The sequence below is a fragment of the Saccopteryx leptura genome, chromosome 13 (genome assembly GCF_036850995.1).
Source record: "Saccopteryx leptura isolate mSacLep1 chromosome 13, mSacLep1_pri_phased_curated, whole genome shotgun sequence".
Classification (NCBI taxonomy): Eukaryota; Metazoa; Chordata; class Mammalia; order Chiroptera; family Emballonuridae; genus Saccopteryx; species Saccopteryx leptura.
Genome location: NC_089515.1, coordinates 17974037 through 17998486, shown reverse-complemented (window position 1 = coordinate 17998486; position 24450 = coordinate 17974037). Strand labels below are relative to the sequence as shown.

General features: G+C 41.6%; 1 long non-coding RNA gene across 1 annotated transcript in view; it reads left to right on the top strand.

The window, feature by feature from the left end:
• LOC136384611 (uncharacterized) overlaps positions 1 to 24450 on the top strand; it is a 46611-nt gene that overhangs the window by 3140 nt on the left and 19021 nt on the right. The window contains exons 2-3 of the long non-coding RNA XR_010747623.1: positions 10628 to 10770; positions 18405 to 18539. This is a non-coding gene — a long non-coding RNA (uncharacterized lncRNA). The remainder of the gene's footprint in view (positions 1 to 10627; positions 10771 to 18404; positions 18540 to 24450) is intronic.

The window sequence follows — 24450 nt, the reverse complement described above, 5'->3', positions numbered from 1 at the left end:
AAACCTGGCATTTATTTCATTGAAACCCAGTAGTAAATAAGATTTAAAGACTCCAAATTGTCACTGAATATACAGCTATTTCACTTAACGTATCTTTCTTTCAAAGAAAAATTTTAAACTGCGAAAGAAAATTAAAGTGTAGCAACTGCCTTTGGAAATGTGCCATCCACGGCAGGGCACAATAAACTAATACATGTCGGTTAAATAGGAGATTACATTCTTTAATTTAGCCTTTATTATATTCCTTCCTAAGAGAAGCCCCAGATTTGCCCACATTTTTTTTTTTTTTTTTTGCTCTCTTGACAAATGCCTAAGGAGATGAGTTAGAGATATGTGCACAGTCATAATAACTGCTTATGCCCTTTTTCCTCTTTAGTCATAATAGGTATTTTGTCATAATGGGTATTTTGAATGTTTGTGTGGAGATTCGCTGCAGGGTAGTGCTCTGGCTTTCTGTACTTACTGAGTATTTTGGTGTACAGTGCATTGAAAACATATTCTGGGATGACTCTTACAGGGCATCATTCATTTAAGGTTGATGGAAAAACAACCTTTTTTTTTTTTTTCTTACAGAGACAGAGAGTCAGAGAGTGGAATAGACAAGGACAGAGAGATGAGAAGCATCAATCATTAGTTTTTCGGACCTTCAGCCGACTGAGTGACCCCTTGCTCAAGCCAGCGACCTTGGGTCCAAGCTGGTGAGCTTTTGCTCAAACCAGATGAGCCTGCGCTCAAGCTAGCAACCTCGGGGTCTCAAACCTGGGTCCTCAGCATCCCAGTCCGAAGCTCTATCCACTGCTCCCCCGCCTGGTCAGGCCGAAAAACAACCTTTAATAGGTGCTAACCAATGCAAGTGCTATCAGTCATAGCATTCCTGATTTGTTCACTTAAGTCTGCATTGCCTTGCTAGTCTCAAGATGTGCATTTCCAGCTATTCTGTTTTATGTGTACCACTGAAGAAAACAGTGCCACTAAAAACAGAAAACAAGGATTCCTTCAGTTTGGAAAAGATTATAGTTGGAGCCTTTATAAGGATCAGAAATGGCAGTCATTCAAAGTTCTTTAGACCTATTTGAAAGTGGTGTTTAATAGTACTCTTACATACATTCTTTGTGGGATATATTTTGATAGCAAAAAGAACAACAACATAACAGATGTATTGCTAATAGTACTATTGATAGTATAATTTTGAAACTTATGTCTAGTTCAGATAAAGTACATATTTTAGGTTAAAACTCTGAAGAGGAAATAGAAATAGAAAATAGAGTTTTTTGGGTGGGGAAGCCCTCTGATAACTTGTCTCTCTATATATTTATTTCTTTGTTATCCCACTGGAGAGTGCCCATATCTTACTATCTAGGTACCATTTCCCACAAAAGAAATAGCATTTCTCAGAGAAATGTTTGATTTCAGGCCTCAGGCCCAGAAAGTATCAATACAAATGTGAGCCTGAAATGTATAAGGAAGTACCCAAAACTAATAGGATCAAGTCAGAAGTTCACAGATCAGCTAAAGGAGACTCCCTTAGCCAAATGTAAGTTAATATGGTCTAAAAACAATGACTCATATATTATCAAAGCATTGGAGATATTTTTGAAATCCACGAGTCCAGAGTGATACTCAAAATCAAAAGTGGGGGAGGGTTTTTTCCTCAGAGAAGAATGTGCCAGCCAACAAATGTAGGTAGAGTGATAGAACTGGAAAAATCACCATGTGTAGTTTCCACTGATTTGGGCCAAGGTCATTCACAAAATCTAAAACCTATCTGGTAAAAGGAGGTAGGGAAAAGGAATATGTTTTCACAGTGTCAGAGTATCACCACACAGATTACTAAATAATTACAAAGGGCAAGATTTACTTTATAATGAAGAAATTCAGCAGTCACCAACTTAACCTAGTGATCAGACTTACCACCACTAACATTGGAACAACCTGATTTTATAAGCCTCTTGATTTGATGTAGCATGACTTAATAGCATCTCCTATGAAGGAACTTTGTCAAAAATACTTAACCTTAATACATTCAAGCCTTTTGGCCCATCTTCCAGTTTACAGGAAATACAGGGATAGAGGAACAAGTAAAATGACCTGAGGGAGAACTCAGATCCACAGTGTGAGACATTCCATAAGAAAACTGGCCTAAATTCTTTAAAAGTCAATGTCATTAGAAATAATTGAAGACTGTTCTAGATTGAGACAAAAGATGTATCAATTAAATGCAGTGGGAAATCTCTTTTTTTAATTGAATTTTTTTCGGGGTGACACTAGTTAACATAATTATTCAGGTTTCAGGTGCCCAATTCTACAGCACATCTCTGTACACTGTATTGTGTGTTCACCCCACCAAACCAAGCAGTGGGTAAATCTTGATTGAGTCTGGGTTTGGAAAAATAAAGCTATGAAAGAAATTTTGAGGACTTCAGGAAATTTGCATATAAGCTGGATATTAGATGATATTGAATTATTGTTAATTCTGTTAGGTGTGAAATTTATGTAGGCTACTTAGGAGAATGCTCAGGTATTCAGTTATAATATATAGGGAGAGAAAGAATTAAAGTGTGGCAAAATGTTAACAGTCATTGTGGAAGGATATATGTGTTCATTGTACTAGTCTTTCTATTTTTCAGGATGTTTCAAATTTGTAAAAATAAAAAGACGGAGAAAAGTGTGTTTAGCTAGAATAGTTTTGAGGGGTATTGTGAGAGCGTAGAATGGTGGGAGAAAGTCGCTGATAGTTGAGAAGGAACTCGAGGAGCTAGCCATGGTTCAGCAACTCAAGTCATATGGAAAATTAGAAAAGCCTGTGTGGTTGTCAGAAACAAAAGGCTGTAAAAAGCCAGATGGGTCAAGGCTTAGCAGGAAGATGTGGGCAGTGGAGGCTGAAGCAGTCACAGGATCTCTTTGAAGGCCAGGAAGGAAAGCATGAGAAAGAATGACTGTGACTTCCCCACATACAGGAGAGACTGCAGTGGGCTGGGCGCTGATGTGATAGGAACTTTTTTCATTTTTTGGCCCTGTTTGGCTTTCTCATATAACAGCCTCCAGCAGTAGTCTTAAGATGGTTTTTTAAACCCAGAGTTAATTGGATGCATCTGCATCACAGCCCCCGAAAGTACCCTCCTTATCTGGGTGTTTCCCACCCGCATGTTCATGTCACCAGTTTATTTATTTATCCTAGAAAGAGTTTATTTATTGCAGGAAAATCCTGGAAAATTCCACATCTCTTTTATTGCACAGTGAAGAATAGAACCATTTTTTAAGGGCTACTTACATCAAACAACAGGTGGTAGGTAGGTACGTTCCCAAACGTAAAGAGGAAAAAGGAGACAATTAACATGACTTTTAACAGAAGCAAAAATGAGATCCAGTTTTGCCCCATTAAGACTATTGTCCCATAGTTTCATATAGTCACATTTAGCTATTTTATTGATACATTGTCAGTGGTTGAAAAAAATGTTACAACATAGAGACTTTAATGCTCAAAGAACCCATTAGGTGGCAGTGGGGACACAGGCATCTTTTGATGTCGGGTTTTTATTCCCTCAGTGATAGAGCCTTAGAGAAGGAACATTGCCAAGTAGTGTGTGTGTGTGGGGGGGGGGGGGGGGGGGAGGGGGCAGACAGGATAAAACAGCCAAAATACTACGGTTTATGGTATCCCAGGATTGAAGAACTGATAATCATCTGTACCCAACTCCCAAATCCTATTCTTGGTTTTAATATTATATACATCTTTGTCCTTGCTATGGTTCATTTAATAAAATAACTTAAACCCAAAGTCCTTTAGGTCACTTATGTGCTGTTTACTGCATCTCTGTGTTGTTAGTTGTAAAAAATAAGCTAGAAGTGTGGCTCATTGTGTTCAAGACCCACTATCTTTTCTTTTTTTAAAGAAGGAAAGTGAACAGAGGGAAAGGGGATGACAGGCTGATAGGATGGGATGAGAGCAGAAAAGCAAATCCTGGAGAGAAGGGGAAATGGTGTTATGGGAAGGGGGGGTGGCTGTACTGGGAAACACAGGGGAGGGGAGGAAGTATTTAGGGGGACACTAGAATCTATGTAAACACAATAAGTTAATTTTAAAAAGTGGATATTTAACAAAAAAAAATTACTGATTGATTTTACAGAAACAGGAGGGGGGGGGGTGACAAGAAGTAGTTGTTCCACTCCAGCTGTTCATTGGTTGCTTGTTATATGTGCCTTGACCGGGCAAGCCCAGGGTTTCAAACCAGAGGCGTCGGTGTTCCAGGTAGGCGCTCTATCCCAGGGGTCGGGAACCTTTTTGGCTGAGACAGCCATGAACGCCACATATTTTAAAATGTAATTCCGTGAGAGCCATACAACAACCCGTGTACGTTATGCATTATCCAATAAAAATTTGGTGTTGCCTGACCAGGCAGTGGCGCAGTGGATAGCGCAGTGTTTCCCAACCTTTTTTGTGCCATGCCCCACCTTAACCTTTCTAAAATTTTTATGTCCCCCCCTATGTAACATACATAATTTTTAACATTAAAAAATTGATTTGTTCACTTAATAAACATAAATGATAGGTTCTAGGAAGAAATCACTATGAAATTGTTAACAAAACACAGTAAGTAAAATTTCAAAACATATAATGAAAAACAGAAATTTAAATTCCAAATAATTTTAATACAGATTTTTCTATATTAATTTATTATTTTAATTTAGTGTGATCCTTGTGCTTGATGCTTGCTGCACAGAGATTTTATATTAGGTTCCAATTTGGTTAGCTTTAGTCTCAAGTCTCCACATTGTGTTATATCCAGCTGATTTCTTTTTTTTACCAGTAAATCATTTACAGCACTAAATCCACATTCAGCTAAAAATGAAGATGGAAACGGTAGCAATAGTTTTCTTGCACATTTGGTTGAATTTGGGTATTTGATTTCTGTTTCCTCACAAAGCCATGCCATCACTCCTTTGATATTAAATAAAGCTTTAACTGACTCATCATTTTGCAATTCTGCAAGTTCTTCTTGATACTGCATATTTGATATATCAGACAAATCCACTAACATTGGCTGCATCATCCATGTTGGGAAATCAATTTGTTTTAAATCAGAAAATCTTTCTTTAAATCAGCCAATAGAATATTCAAATGACTGACAATAGCAAGTAAAGCGGTATCAGTTACTTCACATTTTTGGAGCCAGTGAAACTGTTTAAAGTTTTTGTTGTTAATATGTTTCTGACATAACTCAATATTGGTAATGAAACCAAATATCTTTGCTTTTGCATCGACAAGAGTTTGATTTGTTCCTTGAAGTTGCTTATTTAATATATTTAGTTTTTCAAAGATACCGGCTAAATAACTCACAAATGCTTTATCATCTATTGTTAACAGATACTTCATTTCAGGTTTGTCGCTTAAAAAATCACTAAGAGTATCAAACAGTTCCATAAATCTTTTCAAACAGTTTCCTTTAGATAGCCATCTTACTTCAGTATGAAGTAAAAGTCTCACATGGTCTTAATTTTGTCTTCACAAAATAGCTTGAAAAGACGCTCACATTTGGCACTAGCTTTAATAGCATTAACACACTTTATTACTGTATGTAATACTTCATTCAGAACAGGCGAGATGTTTTTAGCTACCAAGTTTTCCCTATGAATAACACAATGCACAAGAATCATTTCTGGATTCGCATCTTTCATCAATTTTAAGCAGCCATTTTTCTTGCCCATCATATTGGGAGCACCATCTGCAGCACAAGATGTTATATTTTTCATTGGTATATCATTGACATCTAAGTAGTTTTTAGCTTATTATATATATCTTTGGAGGTAGTGGTGCTTTCTAATCTTTTACAGAACAACATTTCTTCAGCAAAATGTCCTTTATCAATATATCTTACGTAAGTTATCAATACTGCCTCATTGTCTCTCAAAGTTGATTCATCCATTTGCAAGGAGAATTTTCTTGTTTTCAGCTTTTCAATAAGTTGTTTTTCAATATCCTCACTCATTTCGTCTATTCTTCTGCTAACAGTATTGTCACTGAGTGGCATAGCTTTTACATCTTTGTCATCTTTTTCAAGAACCGTTTTAAGAAATGCTGATGTTGACGGTTTTATTAAATTCTCTCCTATAGTGTGATTTTTCTCCAGTTTTAGCGATGAATAAAGAAATTTGATAACTAGCCTCAAGAACACGATTATTAGTTGAAGTATGAGCAGTAAATAGAGACTTTAATGTTCTTTTTTCAAAATTTTTCTTTAAAGTTTTAAAGTAACTCAAATCTGAATTAATATGAGCACTATGTTTCGCCTTCAAATGCGCCTCAAGACGACCTCGTTTCATTGATTCGTTGGTAAGCATTGCTGGCATAAAAGACAAAAAGGAATCCGCTCATAGTGAACAGCGGGTATGAACCCAAATTTTAAATATTCCTCCGAATATTGACGAGTTTTTTTCTTGCTTGCACCACTCATTTTACTATGGGCTATAAGAAATAAAAATAAGATCAATTTAAAACTAATATTAAAATATGTGTTAAAATATATTCAATGTGACATAGAGTAAACGTATACTAAAAATTCATATTTATTTAAATGTATATAACACATTTACTACACTACCACCGCAAATCAAAAGGTATCTATATATATATATATATTTTTTTTTATGATTTTATTTTCCTTTTATTTTTCTGAAGCTGGAAACGGGGAGAGACAGTCAGACAGACTCCCGCATGCGCCCTACCGGGATCCACCCAGCACGCCCACCAGGGGCGACGCTCTGCCCACCAGGGGGCGATGCTCTGCCCCTCCGGGGCGTCATTCTGCTGCGACCAGAGCCACTCTAGCGCCTGGGGCAGAGGCCAAGGAGCCATCCCCAGTGCCTGGGCCATCTTTGCTCCAATGGAGCCTTGGCTGCGGGAGGGGAAGAGAGAGACAGAGAGGAAGGAGGGGGGGTGGAGAAGCAAATGGGCGCTTCTCCTATGTGCCCTGGCTGGGAATCGAACCCGGGTCCCCCGCACGCCAGGCCGACGCTCTACCACTGAGCCAACCGGCCAGGGCCGGTATCTATATTTTTTCCACTTGACAAAATTTTCTGGAAAGTTATGCTTCTAAAATTAAAATTGTCATGCATGCACTATTATAGCCCCAATAATATTTATAAAATATTAGTGCTTTCTAGCCCCGATGCAAGAAGTACTTAATAAAGAGTTTAATATTGATAAAAATAAAATCAAATACTTACCAATTATATCTATACAATATATATATGTATATTTATTAAATCAACGAGCTTTTACAACAGTTTTGACTGACACTTATTTCAAATTAACACCAACTGAATGATGTGAAACACTACAGAAGTTGCGATGGGGCCAATTAGGTGAGAATAACTGCGTTGTTTAGTGAGTTTTTAAAATGTCCGGGGTTCCCCACGGCAGATAGCACGCTCCGTGGTGAACCCAGGATGAAGTTTACTTGACGACGCCAATCACCCAGTTGATATTTTGGTCTCGTCAAACGAAATTACACTTAATAATTATTTACTGCAATTATTTAAGAATTGCATTTTTTGTTAAATTTGGCACCGATATCTAGCATTGCATTTAAATGGCCTGGGGCGAAAGAGTTAAAGTCGTGTCGAGTCCATTTTCAAATTGCCCCCCTTAACTATCGAATTGCCCCCCTGTGGGACGTGGGCCCCACATTGGGAAACACCGGGATAGAGCGTTGGACTGGGATGCGGAGGACCCAGGTTCGAGACCCCGAGGTCGCCAGCTTGAGCGTGGGTTCATCTGGTTTGAGCAAAACTCACCAACTTGGACCCAAGGCCCCTGGTTTAAGCAAGGGGTCACTCGCACTCAGTCTGCTATAGCCCCACGGTCAAGGCACATATGAGAAAGCAATCAATGAACAACTAATGTGTTGCAACGAAAAACTGATGATTGATGCTTCTCATCTCTCTCTGTTCCTGTCTGTCTGTCCCTAGCTATCCCTCTTTCTGACTCTCCATCTGTCTCTGTAAATAAATAAATAAAAACTCTTTAAGGGTTTTTCTTTAAAAAAAAAAATTTGGTGTTGTCCCGGAGGACAGTTGTGATTGGCTCCAGCCACCCACAACCATGAACATGAGCGGTAGGAAATGAATGGATAGTAATACATGAGAATGTTTTATATTTTTAACATTATTTTTTTTATTAAGGATTTGTCTGCAAGCCAGATGCAGCCATCAAAAAAGCCACATTTGGCTTGCGAGCCATAGGTTCCCGACCCCTGCTCTATCCACTGCTCCACCACAGGCCAGGCCAGACTCCACTGTCTTTAATATGTGTTTTCATAATGACATCCTCATTCTCTATAATTAGGGCTCATGAAAGGTTGTTTGTGGACCTGGTAGGTGTCATAGGTTGGGGTTCCAGGAAAAACTACTGTGAGATTTCTGAGCAGTGGGTTTGTTGAGGAATGCTGAAAGAACAGCACTGGGCAGGGGAGGAGCTGCTAAGCGGGGTCAGCAGTCAATCCTCGGGTCTGTGGAGCTGGAATGGACCTTCAGAGATGCTCCTCACACACACCCCTTACGGGAGCCTGGGCTTTATCCCCAGCCCCAAACCACCAGCTAGTGGATGCCAGCTGCCCTTGTGAAGGGGCTAGAAGCCATTCCGTTGAAAATGTCTACCACCAACACTCCCTAGGTGTGGGAGAATGAGAACCTCAGTCCTCAAGGGGGAATTCTGGGCAGCACACCACAGCATCTCCTGTTTTTGGCATCTGATACTGCCTCTTGCAGAAGCTACCTGGATTAGAAACTGTGAAACAATGTCACCTTCTCAGTCTTGTTTTCCTCATATTAAAAGCTAATGGAAAAATGCCTCCGTACTTCCTGCCGATGATATCATGGTTTTTTAAAAAAAATTGATTTCTGATATATATTTTTCATGCTGTAGTAGAGCTTGCTGAGGCATGAGCCTCTCAGGTACAAAGACTAAGCATTTCCTATGTTGAATGCTCCAAAAATTCTTGGCACAATTGGTGATTATTTACTCCAACACATCAAAAGCCATTAGTGACTTTTATTTTGTTTAGAAAAAGAATAAATACTATTTTCTGAACATAGCCTGTTGGCAGGAAGAAAATGTATAATCGACTATAAAGAAGTTTTAAAATTTATATTTTTGCCTGACTTCGTCTCCTTTTGCATTCTGTAACACTAAGACTCTTCCTGTCTTTCCAGTTTCAGCTAAAGGATTCACTTACCCCCCTTATACAGTACTCATTTGACTAACTCGACTGCCTCAGTCTTTTGGATGTATTCCCTCTGCTTCATGCTGCAGACCAAGCTGTCGTCATGTCTCACCTAGCTTAATGCAACAGACTGAGGGTGGGGTTCCTTCTCTGAGATGCATCTTCCACACATGGCTGCTGGATTGAGTTTGTGGAAATGCTAAACATGCCTCTACCAACCTGTTAAAATATGAAGTTGTTAGCCCACCATATAAGGCCTTTGATGATATGGCCTCAGTCTGCTGCTCGGTCTGAGTGCTGAGCACATACTCCATGTAGAAAGCTGGCCTGCTCTTTCTTGCCTTACTGGTTGGTCTCTCATGCTTTCCCCCACTTCCCTACCTGGATGAGTATCTTTAAATGTCCAGTTCAATGGAGCCCTGATGACTGCTCACCACCTTTCACAGGCAGAGCAACTTGCGCCTCTCTTCTTCTCCATTAGTATTTTTACATCTAGTAAGAGCATCCTGGACTATTAGTGTTTAGAACAGAGCTCCTCTAGGCATCACATCTAAAGGGCAGCGATGACGTCTTGTTCTTTGCATCTTTAGCACTTGGCAAGGTGTGCCTGGCACTAGTAGAATTGAAAACATGGAGGAAGCAAACTTGATAGTAGTGAAGATTATATTTTGCTTTGGAGGGTGTTCTAGAGATTTATTGTAATTAGTGTTATATTTCTTTGACACATGGACACATGACATCAGTTTCTTCACAGGTTATTACTGTAGTAAGATACAAAGAGTTGATGTTTTGAAGCATTTTCTTGGTAGAGAGAACTTTTGATCGATCGTGATTAATGGTGTGTCTCTTTGCAGGCAGTTGAAAGTGATTTTTACATTTATGTTTGCTAGTAAGGATGTAGATAGGAAAAACAGGATGGTAATAGCTCTATTATGAGCAATTTAATCAATGTATCTCTGGTTAATTTTTTTTTCAGTGTTACTGATTAGCTGCCCAATCCCATGCGTTCTCCACAGGCAAAGTGAGGTAGAACCAATTAACCCACCAGTCAATGGAAGAAGAAAACTCATGCAACTGAGACAAGAAAGTGGCTACAATTTATAGCTCTATGTGGCCATTTGTCTTGTGGTTTATGAAAAGTATTTAACACAGAGCCCATGTTTATTTACTTTCTTTTGCTATGACTTGTAAAGTGCCAAAGGGAAAGTCATGTTACTTTCATCTGTCCCATCTGGGGGGGGGGAAAAAGAGGATATTTCCCTGTATGCTCATCAGACAAACAAGTTAATGTGACTATAATAACTGCTTCTAACAGTTTGTGAGCCCAGATTAAATGGTCATGGGCTTTGGGGGTTGTAATTGGCATTCTGTTTTGTCTTACTGTTTTTATTTTTCATTGTGCTCAGATCTCTACTTTATGATCAAAGGAAGACATGTCACCATGCTTGGCCTGCCCATGAAAAAGCACACGGACCTGGGCCCTGAAGTTCTAGTATGGAGTCTGCCTTTCGCCAGCTGTGAGGCCTGCAGGAGGAAGACCTTCACTCTGGTGAGCCCACATTTTCCAATCTCTGTTTCCTTGCAGCCCCGACACTCTGTGATTCTTAAATTTATTGGAAGTCAAGAAAGCTGGCCCTGGCCGGTTGGCTCAGTGGTAGAGTGTTGGCCTGGCATGCAGGAGTCCTGGGTTCGATTCCCGGCCAGGGCACACAGGAGAAGCACCCATCTGCTTCTCCACCCCTCCCCCTCTCCTTCCTCTCTGTCTCTCTCTTCCCCTCCCGCAGCCAAGGCTCCATTGGAGCAAAGTTGGCCCAGGCGCTGAGGATGGCTCTGTGACCTCTGCCTCAGGTGCTAGAATGGCTCTGGTTGCAACAGAGCTACGCCCCAGATGGGGAGAGCATCGCCCCCTGGTGGGCGTGCCAGGTGGATCCCGGTAGGGCACATGTGGGAGTCTGTCTGACTGCCTCCCCGTTTCTGGCTTCAGAAAAATACAAAAAAAAAAAAAAAAAGCTGACATATGGTCTTTCCTAATTAATCCAGTCCATAGACTGGACCCCACCCTCATCTCTCCTTCCTCTGCATTTCTACTGAGGTGTATCAGGGATACATAGTCTAGCCCAGGGGGAGTCAACCTTTTTATACCTACTGCCCACTTTTGTATCTCTGTTAGTAGTAAAATTTTCTAACAGCCCACCAGTCCCACAGTAATGGTGATTTATAAAGTAGGGAAGTAACTTGACTTTATAAATTTTTTTTTTTTACTTTATGAAATTTATAAAGCAGAGTTACAGCAAGTTAAAGCATATAATAATAATTACCAAGTACTTTATGTCGGATTTTTGCTAAGTCTGGCAGAATAAATCTTTATAAAACAACTTACTATAGTTAAATCTATCTTTTTATTTATACTTTGGTTGCTCCGCTACCGCCCACCATGAAAGCTGGAACGCCCACTAGTGGGCAGTAGGGACCAGGTTGAATACCACTGGTCTAACCCATATTAATCCTCTGCTGGTAAACTCTAATAAAGGATTTCCATGTACAAAATCCCATTGCATGCCCTCTCTCCCCACCCACCCTACTCTGGCCAACTCCCAGTCCTAGGCATTTGTTCTAGACTCAGTACATGTTGGCTAAAGGAGGAAGCTCAGAGACTCTATAGCTATCTCTTAAGAATTGACTTCTCCTTTTACTTTACAAAGAAAAGAAAGGTCATTTGGCAACAACTTCCTTTGATAATTTCCCTCTCCAGCGCACGCATCTAAAATTATTTGTGTTGATTTGTGCTTGAAAAGATTTTTTAAATGACTGTATTAAAATTTAAATCATGTATACAACCAAAGCATCATTTAAAAGTTAAAAACAAGCCACAGACCATAAGACGATATTTGCAATAAAGAATTAGTTGCCAGAATATTTTTTAAATGCTGTATATTACTAAGAAAACAGATAAATAACCCAAAGGAAGAGTAGAAAGAACAAGGAGGAAGAATCAGAGGAAGAGAAGATACGAACAAACAATTTACAACAGAAAGAACCCCAAATGGCCAATAAACATGTAAAAAATACTCAGAATTATAAGTAATTAGGGGTATATCAACAAAGGATGGAATTAAATGTAAGAGTCTGAAAACACCCAGAAGATGGGAACACTCGTGCAGAGCTCATGAGTGTTATATCCACATTGGAGGGCAAGTTGGCATTATCTGGTAAGTTTAAGGAAGGCACCCCGCACAGATCAGCAGTCCCGCTCTGACGGAGCTCTTGTGTGTGTAATGAGACACATCCAATTTATTACAGCTTTGATTTTAAAAGCAAAAAAAAAAAAAAAAAAGCCTTAAAAAATCACAACCTGACTGTTTACCAATGGAAAAATGGAGGAAAAGAATGTGGTACACTTAAGTCTACAGATGAATAAATATTCATGAAATTAATAAAAATGAATGAAATAGAGGTACATGTATCAACATGGATAACTCTCAAAAACAATATTCAGCCAAAATAAAAAGGCAAATTGCAGGGTAATAGGTACAGTGGAACAGTGGTCCCCAACCCCCGGGGCCGCGGACCGGTGCTGGTCCATGGGCTATTTGGTACCGGTCCGCAGAGAAAGAATAAATAACTTACATTATTTCTGTTTTATTTATATTTAAGTCTGAACAAAGTTTTATTTTTAAAAAATGACCAGATTCCCTCTGTTACATCTGTCTAAGACTCACTCTTGACGCTTGTCTCGGCCACGTGATACATTTATCCGCCCCACCCTAAAGGTCGGTCTGTGAAAATATTTTCTGACATTAAACCGGTCCGTGGCCCAAAAAAGGTTGGGGACCACTGCAGTAGAAGACCACTTACATAAATTTTAAAGTCATGCAAAAATATATTGTTCCTGGAAACCCAGTAAAGGTATAGGACCACACATGGAATGAAAAACACCAGGTTCACGATGGTGGCTGCCTTTAGGGAGGGGTATAGGGATCAGCGATTAGTATGCAAGAGGCTTTCCACCTCGTCTTTAATACACTGCTCACAAAAATTAGGGGATCAGGGAACGTGCAAATACTCCAGTACTCTCGGCCTTCTGTACAGTGTGTTTCCACCAATGACATAAAAGTTGGTTTTGCATCTCATTTGCATAATTGAGCAACTTTCTTTGACTTGTCATTTGCTTTTCTGATGTTCTTGTTTAACAAAAAAAAAAATCAAATGCTTCTTTTTTTATTGCTTCCTATTTATTTAGAAATATCCCCTAATTTTTGTGAGCAGTATATTTTATTTCTTTCATGTACAGTGTTTAATATGTATATTTATGTGATTTCTATTCATGGTCTGTTTTTCAAATCTTAGGAAAAGGTACTAACTACCACAGAAGCCTGGCTTAGATACTACATTAGTAAAAGGTGCCAACACAACCCCACTTCAGGAGTTAGGACTTGGACAGCAGACTGGCCCTCTCGGTCAGGGGTTCTCACATGGGACATAACCTGCACAGCCCTGTGTCACAGCCTTGACTCTGCACATCAACCAGACACACTCATCTTCCCTCCTTCTCTCATCTCAGGGTCAGAGAGTGAGGTCCCCGTCTTCCCACCCACGTCAGAGCCGTCCAGCAGGGCTGAGCTCGTGTGCGCCCTCTCTTTTCTCATTGTGCTGTCCTTCCTGCAGCGGCTGCCCTGCTGCCCCACCAGCTCTGACCCTGTGTCCCTACTTGCTGCCACTCCGCCCCACCGAGGTCTGCCTTTCTCTCCACCACGTCACTGAAATGACTGTCATCCACCAAGTCACCCAGGCCCTAACTCTCAGTGTCAGGGAGCCAGTGTGCGGTTCTCACTTCACTGGGTCTTTGGCCCATTGGACACCATCCTTATAAAACCCCTCTTGTGGCTTCTGTCACATTTTTCTCTCCTGAGTTTCCTCCCTTTGACTCCCGGGCCCTTGGTCTCCTTTATTAGCTCCTTTTCTGCCACCCAGCCTGTGAGAGCTAGAATTACTTTCTCATTCATGTTTCCTCTTGACTCTCTTCTCCGGGAGCTTCAGCAGTTACCTAACAAACATTTGTTGCACCCTCGCTCCACCCCATTCCGTGTTCTCGGTCCTAGGGATGTAGCAGGGACAAGGCCTTGCCCTTAGGAGCTCACATCCTGGTGAGGGGAGCCTGACAGCAACAGTTTGAAGAGCAGATCTGGAATATTTGCATGATGATAAGTTCTATGGAGAAAAAAAAGAAAGGAGAGTGAGGAAAGAGGTAGCACACAGGAAGGGCTGTGTTGTATTTCCTTTATAGCAAATGGTTAGGAAAGTCTCACTGAAAATTTGACTCTGGGGCTGAGACCTGAGTGGAGTAAGAACTGTGAAGCATGTGGCTATCTAGAAGAAAGTCATTCCAAGCAAAGAGAATGGCAAGTGCAGAGACCCTGAGGTAGGAGCATTCGAGTTTGGGACATGTTGAGTTTGAAAAGCCTGTTATACATTTAAATGGAAATACCACCAAGGCAGTTGAATATCTCTATATATCTACAGTGGGTCCATAAAGTCATGGTGCACTTTTGACTGGTCACAGGAAAGCAACAAAAGACAAGAGAAATGTGAAATCTGCACCAAATAAAAGGAAAACCCTCCCAGTTTCTGTAGGATGATGTGGCAGCATGCGCACATGCGCAGATGATGACGTAACACCGTGTATACAGTGGAGCAGCCCACGGCCATGCTAGTCGAGATGTGGATGATACAGAGGAAATTTCAGTGTGTTCTGTGGCTTGCTAAATTCGAATCCGTGACCCAATGCAACGTGAATATCAGCGCGTTTATAATGAAGTGCCACCACATAAGAATAACATTACTCGGTGGGATAAGCAGTTGAAGGAAACCGGCAGTTTGGTGGAGAAACCCCGTTCTGGTAGGCCATCAGTCAGTGACGAGTCTGTAGAGGCTATACGGGATAGCTACCTAAGGAGCCCTAAAAAGTCTGTGCGTGAGCCCACATCGAACTGCACTGAATAGGTATGAAACTGGGAGAGTTTTCCTTTTATTTGGTGCAGATTTCACATTTCTATCATCTTTTGTTGCTTTCCTGTGACCAGTCAAAAGTGCACCATGACTTTATGGACACACTGTATATCCATCTATCTCTGTCTCTGTCTGTTTCCCATTACTAGAATATAAGCTCCATGAGTACAAGGTCTAGCAGTGGCATGGAGTCGGTATTCAATAAATACTTACTTGTTAAGTGAATGTTGAAGCTAATTAACCTCCAGGTCAATAGCCAAAGTTACAACACAGGTGTGATAAGAGAAGATGGGAGAGAAATCACCAAAGAAGATGAGAGAGAAAATAATTCAGAAAAGTATTTTTAAAATAGTGGCTAAAATTTTTCCAAATTTGGTGAAAGACTTAAAATTACAGATTCAAGAAACTCAGGCCTGACCTGTGGCAGCGCAGTGGATAAAGCATCGACCTAGAAATGCTGAGGTTGCCGGTTCGAAACCCTGGGCTTGCCTGGTCAAGGCACATATGGGAGTTGATGCTTCCAGCTCCTCCCCCTTTCTCTCTCTCTCTGTCTCTCTCTCCTCTCTCTGTCCTCTCTAAAAAAATAAATAAATAAAATTAAAAAAAAAAAAAAGAAGCTCAGTAAACCCCAAGCAGGATAAGTAAAACAAACTAAACCTAGACACATCGCATTCAAACTGCTAAAAGCAAAAGATTCTTTAAAATATTTAGGGAGCACCTACTATGTGCAAGGCATAGTTTTGGGCACTGGAATAAAACAATGCACAAGATAGTTGTAGTCCCTCTACTCACAGCCAATACATTTCTAAAATATCATATATTTACATATTTTTAAATATCAATATAAGGTCTACTGGAAAGTTCTGTCCATTTTTGGAATAAAACAAAATACAAATTCTTCTGACTTAATTCATGTGGCACCCATCTTGAATATTTCCACACCAATCCTATCTTCCGAATATGGTCCGAAATGGTTTGCTGAGCTGAATTAAGCCTTTCTGCGATCTCCGATGTTGTCAGAAAAGGATCTTGCTCCAACATGGTCTTAACAACATCGTCATCGATCAAAGATGGTTGCCCAGAATGTGGCTTATCAGAAAGGTCGAAATCACCTGTTTCGAATTTTTCGAACCATCTTCTGCATGTCTTATCAGAAACTGTACCTGAACCAAACACTTTCAATAAATTTCTACATGCTTCTGTAGCATTTCTTCCTTGTTGAAATTCGTAAAAATACAGTGGCGTAAATGAACTTTATCAGTAGCCATGGGTACACTATCGCTTCACACATAAGACTAATGTGAATCAACTTTGTTTTAGTTAATTTGCTACGTCAGTATGTATATACATTAAGTGATAAAAATAGAGAGACACACATGCGCCACATAAACATGTGCTTACATGTCGAAACTTGTGATAGAAATGGACAGAACTTTCCGGTAGACCTTATATAAACTGACCCATTACCTAAATGAGGTACCTATTATACATGTGTCTAAAATGGAATTTATCTTCTTTTCTCCAAAATCATTTTCTTTTTCATTGTCTCATTTTCCTATAAGAGGGAAGCCTAAAGTCCTTCTGGACTCATCCTTTCCTTTTTTCTTTTTTCTTTCTTCTTTCTTCTTTTCAAAATGAGGGGAGGGGAGATAGTGAGACAGACTCCCATATATGCCCAAGCCAGGATCTACCAGCCATTCCTGTCTGGGGCCATGCTCACAACCGAGCTATTTTTAGCACCTGAAGCAGAGGAGGCTCCACAGAGCCATTCTCAGCACCCGGGGCCAATGAACTCGAACCAGTCGAGCCACTGGCTGCTGGAGGGGGCGAAAGAGAGATAGGGAAAGAGAGAAAAGGGGAGGGGGAGAGGGAGAGAAGCAGATGGTTGCTTCTCCTCTGTGCCCTGATCAGGAATCAAACCCATGACATCCACACGCCAGCCAATGCTCTACCACTGAGCAACTGGCCAAGGCCATATCCTTTCCTTTTTTCATCAACTATGCCATTACATAGCTCGACCCCTTTCCCACCTCATAGCTGCTGTCTCAGTCCACTGTTTTATCACTGATAGCCTGGAAGTCTCCTAAGTTGTCATCCTATTCTCTCTCAGCTGCCAGAATCATTATTTTATCATGTCACTTTCCAGTTTTCAGTCTTCTAATAGTTTTATATCTGTTTGGAAGTAGTTTCTACAGCTTAGCATGACCTAGGGGATCCTTGAAGATCTGGGTCCTATTGAAATCGCCAACCTTGGTCATACCAAGTCATTTGCAGGGTTCTGAATGAGCCAGGGTATCACACCTCTGTGGCTTTGCTAATCTTGTTCTTTCTGTGTGTGTGTGGAAGGTTCTTCTTTCATTTTCCTGGCTCATCTGGACTCATCCTTCAATCCTCATCCTCAGATCAAGTGTTACCTTTTTTTGGAAGACTTTTTTGGCCCTTCCTCCGGGTGGAATCAGATGTCCTCATGCTCCTCTCCTCCCTTTTGATGTCGTGGCATCCTGTGCTTACTGACTTCTATTATATCTAGTGTTCCACTGTACTCTCGTCATTGATTTCTCTTTAGGGTCAGGTCTTATTTATCTATAGGTCTCCAGAATATGGCACATAGTAGGTGCTAATGTTTGTTGAATGAGTGAATGCGTGAATAATACAGAGTTTCAATTGATTACCTACATGGATCCTATCCACTTCTTAGTCACTAAGATCTTGATAAACTTTCCCAAGATAAAAATATCCATGTGAGAAAAGCAGAAAAGAACCTGGCAGATAGGCCCAGGGAGAGGAATTTTGAACACATGCTTAGGCAGGGAGGCATACTGGGTTACTTTCCCACCGAGAGGGCTAAATGATTCCCCTTGTTAGGTGATCACCTCCTACGTGCATCAGCACATGGGTAGACCAGCTGGCTTAAACTGAGAGCGTGATCTTTTTCAGTGAAACTTTTTTTTTGTACTCTGCCCAGTAATACATGGAAGACTGCTTTTATTTGCTTTGATACCACTTTTTATGGAGTGGTTCTCATGCCCATCACTTGTATCCCTGGGGTCTTTGCTTCTAACTTGTGTTCAGCAGGCCCCCTTGTGAGTCTGTCTAGAATGGGCTTAAGCAACTCACTTGCCAAAACAAGGCCCAGCTTTTTTCAGAATATTTTCTTTCACTATCAATCATTTTCAGCTTGTCAGCTTGTGAGATCCACCATGAAGAGAGGACAGCAGAGTCGACACTAGAAAAACGATTCTCTCTGAACTTTGAGACCAGCTCAGACCAGGAAAGATGGAACCACAAGGTCTGGCTCTCCCAGCTGAACAGGTACAAATCATCTTGAACTTTGTAGGGAAGCCCCTGCCACACCAGCACCCCCACATCAGCTGCCCTCTTGCACACACACACGCTTGCTCCTGCTCCATCTTTTCTCTTCCAGAGCTGCTTGGAAGCAGGGCAGGGGCCAGGGCAGCCAGCTCTTCCCTGCCCTCACTGGCTTCTGCCAGCTCTCTTCTCTGTGGCCAGGTGTTTTCCTTCTAGGAGCTCCCACAGTAACCAGTCTCTTACATAGTTCATAGTATGACCCCCTACTTTAAAAGTATGCACGTCTTTTGTTTTTTTATATTGTTAACCTAATTATCACGTTTGTAATTTCTGTAGATACCTCTCAACCTACTGAGAGTTCTCACCCTGAACCCATTTAATACATAACACAGGGAGGGCTCTCGGGACCTGGGAGAGGCAACATTCCACCCGTGTGTCCAGTGCAGGTGGTCTTTACCTCAGAGACACTCCTTTAGCTGGAGGGAGACCCCTTGACAGTTCACAATTTAGATGCAGCAGAAGTAGTAATAACACAGGTATAGCAAAGAAGGAAAATAAGTTGTCGAGAACAATGAGTAATGGCAGAGTTTTGAGAAAATCAATATCTGTCCACATATTTCTATGCATGGGGTGCATCCATCAAAGTGAGTGGGTGACGTCTGTCCCAGCGCGGCTGAGCCAGCGCTGCATGACTCACTTCTGTGCCGTCAGCAAACCGCCTGCCTCTTGCCTGCGAGTTAACAAACTCACTAAAGGAAACTCTATTCTGAATCTATCACTAATTGAATCTTTAAACATAATCCAATTGCCAGCCAATTTATAAACTTCTTCCATATTCTCCTGGTTGTTTCTAACCTTCTTCTTAATGACTTTAGCAGCCTGGCTAGATGTGATCATGTTTATCTTAGTTTGCTTTGAGGAGGAATTAAACAGCTCCTTCTGAAGATCACTGTATGCCCCGCTCAGGTCAGGTAGAGCAGAGAGGTGATCTCATGGGGTTTTTCCACCCAATGATTCTGATTTTTAAAACAGAAATATGTGAAAGCCCCAATCGTTGTCTCTTAAAATCCCCTTTGTTTTCAAAGAGGAAGCTTGGCAAATGGTTCCAGCAAAGTATCAAGAATATCAGATAGCACTGATTCACCCAGTCCTGGAAACCTCAATTTCTCCAATCAATGGTTCAAGATGAGAAAACTCAAACGATGAGAAAACTTCCCTTTCTCAGGCACTAATACGGCAACAAAGCAGAGGTCAGTTTGTCCTCTGACGAGCGTGACACATGAATTTGACAAGTGCTCCATCCTATTCCCCTGACTCACACTGTGCCCTTCTGGCTACATTGCTCCCCCAGGCTCTCTAGTCATCTTTGGAGGTCCCACTCATGCCCAGTAACCTTCCCCAGCGTATGGGTGTAGAGGGAGCTTTTCCTTCCCTGAGCTGCTGTGGCATATGTGTTCAATCTCCGGATTGACATTTAATGCAGGCTTTCCAGGGTGGGGACTATGCTGAAATCTTAGTGGCATCCCTAAGGGGTGGTAGTACTGAGCTTACAGCACTGGGCGCAGTGCAGGCTGGGCATCAGAATCCCCCCATCCAGGCCCCATAACAGACCTGCTGAATCACAATCACTACCTGGACGATTCTGACTTACCCCGGGATAAGAACTGCCACGTTGCTGTTTTGAAAGGCTTACACGAGCTAATCTATAGACAGGCACTTTCTAAAACTATGGACTTTAATTATAAATGTAATTATGGCTTGTAATGAATGATAATGCTGCCCCCTAACCCCACCCCTGACCCCCTAGCTCCTACTCCCTTTCTTTTTCTTTTTTTTTTAAAGATTTTATTTATTGATTTTACAGAAAGGCAGGGGGAGAAACAAGAAGTACCAACTCCTAGATACTTCGCTTTAGTTGTTCATTGATTGTTGTATGTGCCTTGACCGGGCAAGCCCAGGGTTTTGAACCAGCGACCTCATTGTTCCAAATTGATGCTCTATCCATTGTACCACCACAGGCCAGGCTCTCCTACTCCCTTTCTTTATAACAGAACCTCCATTAATTCAGATGCCACCCTTCCTCAACGCAGTCCCCTTGCTTAAGAGCAAGCTCACCCACCCCCAGTGTGGGATGAAGGTCTGATTGCCTGAGGTTAAAGTATGATTCAGGAATGAGTGAGTGACCCAGTTCTGGCCTTTGAAAAGCAAAAGAAGTGCTGGAGACTTCTGGGAAGGGTCTTCTCTTGTAGGAAGCTTTCCTCTTTCTCTTGCTGTTACCCTAGTTGTCACTGGCAGCACCTATGATCTTTCTCCCTCACCTCTTTCCCTTCCCCAGAGGGAACAAGTCTGGAGAGGAAGCTGTGGAAAAAAATTCTGTATCCGTAATGGTAGATCAAGCAAACCTGAGTTGATCTAATTTTGGATCTAAATCACATCAAACAATTTCATCTAATTGTTTAAGACAGTTCTATTCTTTGTGGCTGAGCTATTCGCTCAGATACACTTGTTTTCATTTCTTCACTCCCAAGTATCCCTTAGTAAAATGGCCTCTTTAGCCAATGTTCTATAAGCATTTGTTGACTGACTGAATGAATGAATGTGTGGTCGTCTGAGTCCCGAGTACTGGAGATAAAGGGGTGACTAAACAAAATCCCTGCCATCTTGGATTCTGCATTCTGGTGGGAATAACACTGCACTTGTGGGTTAGGTTAGCAGCTCTTTTAGAGAAATAAGCTTTATGTTTTTCCTTGCATGGAAAGGACGTGGGTTCAGCCAACATAAGTAGTTAGAATGGGATCACCTGTGTCAAAGGATCACTGCTTAGGAATTCTCCTGATCACGTGACTTTCTGCAGCGGAAGGAAAAGGAAATGACAAGGGAGATCATGAAGAATACTCTGTCTCCAAGTTTGACTTAAAGGGAAAACTACAGTACTGTTATTACTGTAACTCAGCCCTGGAGCCTAAGACAGGTGATGGCAGAGGACTACCTCAAACAGCTCTTTACTGAAAGAATATGAGTCAAGCCAAAGTAGTCTCCACTGTGTTAGAAGTCAGGATTGGCGTTACCTTTAGAGAGAGGAAACTTTGTAATGAGTGGAAGGAGAGCATTCTGGGATGCTAGAAATCCATTCTTGACCTAGGTGGTGGTTACATAAGTGTGTTCACTTAAAGATAATTATTCAGCCTGTACGCTTATGATATGTACATGTTTCTGTATGTATGCTTCAATTAAAAACATTTTTTTTTTAAAAAGCTAGGCATCAGGAGGCCTGGGTTTCACTCCCAGCACTGGAGGTGACTAGCTGTGTGATCGCAGGCATGCCCCTTACCCTGCTAGACCAGTAGACTCATCTGTGAATGGGGGGAATTGAGCCAGGTGCCCTCCAAGGTCCCTTCCATCCAACATGCCATCTCCTCCACTTGAAGTTGGGCACTTGTCCTGCTGAAATCAGCCTGGAGCCTTCGCTGACCTTGGCAGAGGGGGGAGTCAGGCCTTTTCCACGTTCCTCTCAGAATCCTACAGTGGCAGCTGATGTCTCTGCGGTGCCACTTGTCACTGGCAGGGCAGCTGTGAAGTTAATGATATGCAAATAAAAAGCTGCTAGTAATTAGGCAGCTGGATGTTTAGTATTACTGTTATTTTAAAAAATCAATTAGCTGAATGAGAAAATGCCATTGAGACAAACGTTTATTGTTCTCCCCTAGCTTGTTTCCCGCTGGGTAAGCGGATAAAGTGGTCAATTCCAGAAGGGGAAAATTTGTTTCTAATATATTGGGATTTAATATATATTTTAAAACCTGCATAGGGGAAGATGGAGGCTTTAATTTTTTTTATGTTTTCATAAGGGAGAAAGAGGCATAATGACCCGTGATTTGTATCTGCTGCTACCTCATTAGCAAGCCTCTCGCTCTGGCAGTGACCACACCATTTCCTCCTTCTAAAAGGCCTTTGGTAGCAGCAGCAAATGCTTCTAGGACACCTGCGGCCCTGGATCAGTGTTCCTATCTCAGGATAAGACCTGGAGAGACTGTGATATGAATAAATGAAGCAATTGAATTTTTTTTCTATATTTCTCTTGTTCATTTTTCAGATAACTGTATTTAGCTAAGCAGGTTATATACTGCTCACAAAAATTAGGGGATATTTTAAAATGAATGTGAAGTGATAAAAAAAGAAGCATTTGATTTTTTTTTTATTAAACAAGAACATCAGAAAAGCAAATGACAAGTTGAAGAAAGTTGTTCGTTATGCAAATGAGATGCAAAACCAACTTTTCTGTCGTTGGTGGAAATGCACTGTACAAAAGGCTGAAAGTACTGGAGTACCTGCACGTTCCTCGATCCCCTAATTGTTGCGAGCAGTGTGTTAAATGCCAGTGTTTGTTTAGATATCTCTTCTGAAGACTACCTGGGGCTGTGTCCTGCATTAGCCAGGTAACTTGGGGCCAGTTACTGAGGTTTCCTGAGCTTTAGTTTCCTTATCTGTAAAAGGAGACCGTTAGTACCCACCTGAGTGTGTGTGCGTGTGTATTCATGTACACACACACACACACACACACACACAAATTAGTTTACATAATTCAAGGAAAATCCTTTTCTTAGTGCCTGACATGTAACAGTTAGGAAGTATTAGCTGCATTTGCTCTGGGGAGAAGAGGTGGTTCTCAAGCCTGTGTGGAGGGCAGGGCCAGGCAGCAGAGAGTGCACCTGACTGTTTTCCTTCTGTGTGGCCTTGGGGACTCCTGCGTGCAGAGGCTCTTGACTACTATGGCATTCACAAGACCCCCAGCAGGGCTTTTAGACTTCTCTGTGCTTACCAGCTTTTAGTCTTTGCTTGTTGGGGTTTTAGAGCTGCAAATAGCCCTGGAGAGGGAGTCAGAAGTTCTGACTCTTTCCCTGTAATAGATGGTGACCCCACCCCCTGTCGCCACAGCTGGTGACACAGGCTTTTAGCATAATGGAAGGCATTTGGGGATCTATTTTTCTCTCACTGTGCAGAGCATTACTCACCTCACTCCTCTGTGTCACAAGGAAGGGGGGACACAATGAACTGCCAAGGATGAGTCAAGTTTCAGTAGAGCATCTTTGCTCAGAAGGCACTGCTGTTTCTTTCTCTCTTTTTTTCTTTTTTTTTTTGGCACTGCTGTTTCTTATGCATTCCTGAGATTCAAATTGCAAAGCAGGCCCTGAGCTCACACTCCTTTCTTCCTTCTTCTCTGGGCAGGGCAGCAACTGGACCTGTATTTTGATAGTATTCTTTCTATGCTAGAGAATGAGGGAAAGTGATACTCAGAGCTGGCTTCATTGGGCCTCTGGGAGTCTTGATCATGAACGCGGGCTGGTTCTTGCTGTCTCGGCTCTCACCTTCTTCTAAGCCGTCAACCCCCATGTGAGCCTTTATCCCCTTCCCTTCCAGGAGTGGCCACGGTCACTATGGTTTCTCAGCCAGCTCTAGATTAAAGATGAGTGTGGAGAACTCCTCCTTCCCTGACCACACACTGCTCTGGCATTCTCGACAGGTGTAGCACCTAACTGCTGCTGCGTTCATTTTAATTAGGAGGCTGGTCAGATCCCACATACATGTGAGTGCCTCTGACCTCCCTACAGAGCTCTCTTCTTCGGGCGGCGTGGGGTCTTTCCCCAGGCGGTGTCAAGAGAGAGGAATGCTAAAGAGAAGGAAGAGATGAAATCATTTTTATGATCATTTGGTGTTTAAGCTAAAGGATTTTTCCGATATCACATTGTACTTGCATATATCAATATTTTCTTACTTCCATGGCACACAGCAATGGAAAGATCAGAAGGAAGGCAAAAGATAGGGTCAAGTTCAGGGTGCAGGGCAGAATGTACGGCATTGTTGAGTTTACCAGCCTTCTGTCGGGCGTGAGTCATATTTTGAGCGTCTCCAAAGG